The sequence below is a fragment of the Bidens hawaiensis genome, unplaced genomic scaffold (genome assembly GCF_021521415.1).
Source record: "Bidens hawaiensis isolate Kalapana, Puna unplaced genomic scaffold, B.hawaiensis_p1.1 tig00012813_1, whole genome shotgun sequence".
Taxonomy (NCBI): domain Eukaryota; kingdom Viridiplantae; phylum Streptophyta; class Magnoliopsida; order Asterales; family Asteraceae; genus Bidens; species Bidens hawaiensis.
This window is the reverse complement of record NW_027492066.1, coordinates 132,352-139,534: the sequence shown is the minus strand read 5'-3', so window position 1 is coordinate 139,534 and position 7,183 is coordinate 132,352. Positions and strand designations below refer to the sequence as shown.

Sequence of the window (7,183 nt, the reverse complement as noted above, 5' to 3'; positions counted from 1 at the left end):
TCAAAAATACAAACATTAAAGAATGCTTAGACACGATTACATTAACAACTTGCTGTTTCTTACTCATTATTTTCCTCGCTACCCGACCCCGAGCTATTCCTTAGGTAATCGTCGTACGCGGCTTCTTCATCGGTCATTGGTTGAGTGTGTCCTTGATTGACCTCGTCTTCATACAAGCCCGCCTCATAGTCCATTTCCCCCTCGAGTGAGCGTTGATGTTGTGCCCTATCTATAGAGTCCAAGTAATCCTTGTAGCAAATAGACATCTCTACAGCTGGTGAAGTGAGTCGAGTCCTCCTAATCGATATAACCCTGCCAGAAACAGAAAAAGCAGACTCCGAAGCTACCGTGGAAGCTTGGACCGTTAGTAAATCTTTGGCCATGGCGGCGAGGATCGGAAACTCATCCTCCTTACCTCTCCACCAAGCCAGCAAATCAAGACTTCTAAATTCATCTGGAGTCATGTGTTTCACAAAGTTGGTACCACCATACCTTCCAAGTTCACTGCTTGGGGTGTTTACCTTTTGACGTTTACTGGCGTCTTCCCAAATCATGTAGTACATCCCCATTTCAAGGTCGGTTTGGGATTGGGATTGGGCAACAGCTCTTAACGAGTCATGAATTTGGGAAGACGACCCGTATTTTGTAAGGTAAACATCATACATGTTAGACAAGGTGGTGTTGAAAGCATTCTTTAAAGTTTGGTTATAATAGGGGTTTTGATCGTCGTTTAACTCTAGCTCATCACAAATTTTTTCTATTAAAGCTTCAACACCACCAACATTTATGCAAGGGTTTAACGCAGCAGCACATGTTAAAACAGCGGGTAGTTGTTGAAAATATTTTCTAAATTTTTCTTTCATTTTTACACCCATATCAAAATAAGGTGCACCCCTACAATGAAGTTCACTCAACTTTGTGCACATGACAGCAATTTTTGGTAAAGCAATGGGGCTTGTTGGATAGTAAACCCCGGATAAACTAGTTGTGCAAGATTTAAAAATTTGAAGGACCTCCGTAACGATCTCAATCAATAACCAGTTTCTAGGATCGTACGGTGCACATTTACCCCTACTTGACATTATTTGATGAAACGCAATTAGTGATTCTTTTTGTTGGATGGCTTTCTCAAACATATCACAAGTCGAGTTCCATCTTGTTGGACAATCCCAATTGGGCCCCAACCATTGACAATTAGCTTCATCACAAAATTTTTTGTATCTTGAAAATGTTTTATTGTTGCTAAAAACATCTCGTAACATTCTTTTAAAATTGTTTCTTTGCGTTTCGATCACGTTTAACCCATCTTGCACGGCCAAGTTGATAATATGTGCAATGCATCGGCTATGAAAAAACGCTCCATCACAAATAGGTTTATACTTTAATTTTAAATGGCCAACCGCGGCCGTATTGTTGGACGCGTTATCAAACGAAATTGAAAAGATTTTATGTTCAATCTTGTATTGTCGAATGACTTTATCCAAGAGTTTAAAAATATTTCTACCCGTGTGCGGGTAATCAAACAATTGAAACGCAACGGTTCGTTTCATCATTTGCCACGACTCGGGGTCAACCCAATGAGCCGTCACACAAATGTATGAGTCGGGCGAACCATTAGGTACCGACCACACATCCGTTGTTAAGTTTACACCAGTTTGTAAGTTTGAAAAGTATGAAATTAGTTCGGATTTAGCGTTTTTCCAAGCTTTAAGACAATCTCTTCTAAGGGTCGAACGACTTACGTGTTGGTAGCGTGGTTGAACATACTTTTGCATCATCTCCGTGAATTGAGGGTTGTCGAAGTGGTTGAAAGGAAGTGTATTTTGAATCACAAAGTTTGAAAACTGTTGACGTACCGCTTCAAGGTCGTACGTAAACACCGTTCCTTGATTCGTCATCTCCGGCTGCGAACTACTTCCCGATTCGTCCTTCAAGGCCTTGCAAAAGGGCCTTTGTACATGCGCTTTTAAAGTGGAGTTTGCATCTTTGCCATAAAACTTCAAACAATGTTTGCATCGAGCTTTTTGGCTACCGTTAGACATTTCGCATAGGTCGAAATGTTGCCAAACATCTTGGTTTCGTTTCGTGGGGATGACCCGAACGACCGTTTCTCCCGTGTTCGAGGCACCCATGTTGACGGATGAAGTAGCACTTTGGGAGGCCATGATAATCGACTACGAAATAAGAGCGTATGGAGTGGTAATGTGGTATAATAGAGCGTGAGATAACAAAATAATCGCGTATGAAATAAACGTTTAGAGCGTTTGGAGTTGTATAATCGAGTGTGTTCTAACCAATACCCAACCTAAACTATATATAGATGTTTGTGGGGGTAGAATGGTAAATAAAAAAAAAAAAACGGTCAAAAAATGAAAAAAACGGCTATATAGCCGTTTCTCAACGGCATTAAACCGGTTTTTAACCGGTTAACCGGTTACTAAAAAACCGGTTAACCGGTTTTTTCTAAAACGGTCATAAACCGGTTTTTTAAAAAAACCGGTTAACCGGTTTTTTAGTAACCGGTTAATTAAAAAAACCGGTTTTTTTTATAACCGGTTTCAAAACCGGTTTGGGCTCTAAAAAGTATAACCGATATACAAACCGGCGGTTTGTAAACCGGTCAAACCGGTTTTAAAAAAACCGGTTTTTTAAATAACCGGTTTCCGGTTTAAACCGGCAAACCGGTTCGGGGACCGGTTTTTTTGAACACCTCTAGATACAACCATCAGTATTTGACTTTGATGACACATTTAGATCACTTGCCAAACCGACCACCATCCATGTAATTCTTAGCTTGGTAATCTTTCGCTTTCGACATATTGATCAACTAGATGTCATGAGCGTTTTCCTCTATGGCTTACTTAACAAGATCACCATTTCGTATAATATTTTTGTTTTCACAACTTTATTTCATTTTTTTTGGGTTCTTTCATCGTCTTGTAGTCAAATGAATACCGACTGAAATTTGGCCAATCCGGATGCTTTTTTTTTTCTTTTTTTGTGAGTGGCCTTCAAATTCCACACCCATAAAAAAACAACTTTTCATCTCGAATGTTTCTTACAATCTCCTATGCGTTGCCCAGGGAGAAACCTTCTTTTCATAATTATTCTTGTAAATGTGTTTCAAATTAATTGGAAGGGCTAAATTTTATTTATTTTTTTAAATCTAAATAAAAAGTTTTGTATTTAACTTCTTCAGAATCAAGAACGTGTGCTATTACAGTTTTATAAGACAGACGAAACATTAAAAAAAAATGCTGTTTAGGACTGATCAAATGCACGAATTGTACCTTAAAATTGTTTGCTTTACAATGACGACAAAATTAAACAGGAAAATCCAAACGAAAATTAATAATAACACATCATGTTGTGCTTCACGAAACAGACCTTATAATTTAGTTTGTTTCATTACAATTCTTTTAACGTTTAGTAAATCTGAAATAATGTATGAGCTCAAATGAAGCAACATCACATATTATTTTGTAATTTCAGTAACAAGAAACATATAATATATTTCTATATTGAAGTTGTTTACAAACCACAGCTATATTAGCAACGTTTAGACAGGACTCTCATTACTTGTTCATTGTTTGGATTGGTAGACTCATTGAATCGATTTGAAAGCTCAGATTACATTATAAATAGAGGCGGGCTAGAGGATTCAAGCGCCCTATACAAGCAAAAAAATTAGTCCTCAGGCCCTAACGAAATACAAAAACTAAATTTTTTCTAAATGGAAATTAACGTTATTTGGGGGGAGGGAAGGGGGGGGGGGGGGAGGGTGTTGAGTTGAGACTTGAGGGAAGAATTCCAACTCCATTAACAAACTTACCAACCGAACACATTATACATTTTCCAAACATTCCATTTCATTTTCAATTCTAGTTTCTTGAAATATATAACACGAACCGTACACCCCCTTAGGGTTTTCCTGATACTAAAACTTGGGCCAAAGAATCAAATTCTGACCGAAAATAAGACTAGGGTCAGAAGATTAGGATTAGGGATGAGCATTTTCAGTACTGGTACCGATTGGTTCCGGTACCGAATCAGTACCAAGCATTAAGTTTTCGGTATCGGTATGATACCGGTATTACTCGAATTTTGCACGAAATGTCGGTACCAAACCAATATCGGTACTGTACCGGTACCAAACCAAATATTTTCGAATTTAGGAATCAGTACCGGTCGATACCGGTACCATCCCGAGCTCATCCCTAATTAGGATCAGTTGGCTCACCCCTTCTCTCTAATTAGTAATTAGCATGTTGTTAATATACAAACTAAACGCGTAATATGTCTAGTTTTCAGCCTGGCCGGCCGGTTATTAAGATTTAAAACAATGACTTTATAAACTTTAACATAATATCAAGTAACAAAAAAATTTGGTAGGAGGTATATAATGCCTTTAGCAAACACAAGACATAGTTTCCCATACCAATAGTATTAATGACTCATAAGAAAGTCCCTACCAGCCCTCTTTCCATTCCACCTCTCTCACTTTTTCTCTATGTGTGATCGCCATTAATGCCAAACACTCATAAATAATCTAGATGATATTACAACACATACAAGTGATACAAGTCTTCAAACACTCCACTTGACTAAATGGGAAATATCAACATGAATCCCACACCTTCACTCTTCTTACTTAACAAACACATATGGTTATGGCCTTCTTGCAACAACCATCCCAAAACCCTATCTTTCCGAGCCGTTGACACTGACCATCGTCTGTTTATGAACCCTAATTATAAGGAGTCATTGGTTGAAGCAGACCAAGTAGAGCTAGCTACACTTGGTTCATGCTTCACCAACTCATCAGAATACTCTCCCAGTATTTCATCCGACTCAGACTCCTCCGCGGTTGAAACTGTTGTCCGCGGGGCCCGGTCTGAGCGGTTGTTTTTTGAACCTAGTTCCACAAGCTGCTCCATACTTGAAGCTCAAGGCAGTGCGGACACTACCAATAGTGATAGTGACAGTGATGGTGGTGGTGGTGGTTTGGTGTATAAAGAGAGTGTGGCGATGGTGATGGAGACGGAGAATCCCTACGTCGATTTAGGAAATCGAAGGAGGAGATGGTGGAGATTCATGAGTTGAAAGAGTGGGATTGTTTAGAGGAATTGTTGGGGTGGTATTTGAGGATGAATGACAAGGATAACCATGAGTTTATTGTTGGAGCATTCTTTGATTTACTTGCGGGTGGCTACGGCCATGGTGGCGATGGTGACGGTGGTAGCGGTGGCGGTGATGGTGGTGTTTCATGTCTTGATCATTCTACAACTTCTTGTGTAACTTCTGCTTCTACTTGTTCTTCTCCTACTTTGTTTCCTAATGGTAATAATAAGTGAACATTTCTTGTATATATATATTGTTTCCTAATGGTAATAATAATAAGTAAACATTTATTGTATATATATTTTGCTAATTGTAATAAATCACTTAACTTATTTCTTTTAGCTGATATATATCAGTTAAACGGTATCAATTTAAGAAATAAGTTTGACGATAAAAGTTAGATATCCGAGTGAATTTTAATTAAAAAGAGAGTATTGTTCTTGTTTACGCGTATTAAGTAATGAATATATTAGGGGACAGAAATAAAACAGAATATAGTGTAATGTGGTGTAATATTGTTATAACGATTATTTAAAATTGAATTGAAACTTGATGGAGTGCCAAAATAAAAAAGGCAAAAAGAATTAAAGCATCAAGTCTGCCAACCTCAGTTGATATGAAGAGGTGAAACAAGACCTCTTTTATATCTTTTATATGAAAAGAAATTAATGTGTACAATCATCCAAGTCACATGTGTTGAGGGAAAAATGGCAAACATTAAAACCATTGATTGATACACCTACAACTTGTGTTTTCTTTTTGTCAAACTCTAACCAAAAAAGGCTAGTGTTTGCTAATATAATTAATACATGCATTCATATCTTATTTTTGTTGCAGAATAAGTTAATGCTTTTATAGAATATTTAAGTTAATGTTTTTAAAAAGGTCAATTAATTAAACAATAAGTCCATAACTTTGATGAGGCTTTAACCTATAAACTAAAAAAAAAAAGCAACAAAACAAAACAAAACAAAAAATGTTTTTCATATTTCGTTCTAACTCGTCAACATATTCTTTTTTAATTTTACTTTAGACTTTTCATTTATTTAGTGTAACTTTTTTTGACTGATGTTTTGACTTGCTATCAAGAGTTAAGTGTACTTTTTTTTGTTTTGTCGCTTTTGTTGTAGTTACTTTTAAAATCAAGTTAGAAGTCACCCTTCTATATATAGGCATTAGGCACCACCCCGGGCCACCACCATCACCTCATCTTTTCTTCTTTAACGAACAACACTAAACACACAAAGCCAAGAAAGAATTAGATTGAAGCCTAATTACAACTGGTCAATTAAACCAAGACATGCAGCCCAATTACAAACAATGTCATGAAGATTGAAGGCACACATTCTAACACTTCATGTCAAAATATTTAAAAGGAATTCATCACAGCGTTTGGCAATTATAGCCATTCCAGTTAAGACAATTATATATACCACATATCGAGTGATTAATTAATACAGACAGTCAGTTACGACTCACTGTCGATTTCCATACAATTTCCATCAATCATAAATTTGAAGCCATTTCTAGGACCATGTCGATAAGCAAGAACAACCCCCCCCTCCCCCCACACCCACCCACCTGGGGCTCTACCCCTTGGACCCTGTATGGGCGTTGCTCATGAACCTATGGTGGAAGCATGACCTCCTTGAAGCACTAGGTTCATCTGGAATAACAAATAGTGATTTATAAGTGTGTGCTTTACATATTTTAACTCATGTGAATTTAGATTAATTCATACCTCTCTTTGTTTTAAGTAAATCCTAATCAACCAAAATAGGTTGATAACATCACTATCACCAACATGGCCGGATGGCGGTTAAGGGTAAAAGAAATGAGGGCATTTGTGATGCGTTGATGAGGAAAGAGACGTTTAGTGAGAGTGAGGTAGGAGAGAAATATATACCAATTGACTTGTTGAGGATTGTTTGGTATACTTTTTACAGATTACTACGACAAGGATATGAAAATCACACTTTTATAAACCCATTTTAAGTAACTTTTATATTTCTCAAAACAAGTATAATATTGATAGAATAATAAAACAAGGTACAAAAAAATG

General features: G+C 37.1%; 1 pseudogene; it reads left to right on the top strand.

Moving 5' to 3' along the window:
* Window positions 1–4,425: 4,425 nt before the first annotated feature.
* Window positions 4,426–5,354, top strand: LOC143542277 (transcription repressor OFP13-like; annotated as a pseudogene).
* Window positions 5,355–7,183: the final 1,829 nt, after the last annotated feature.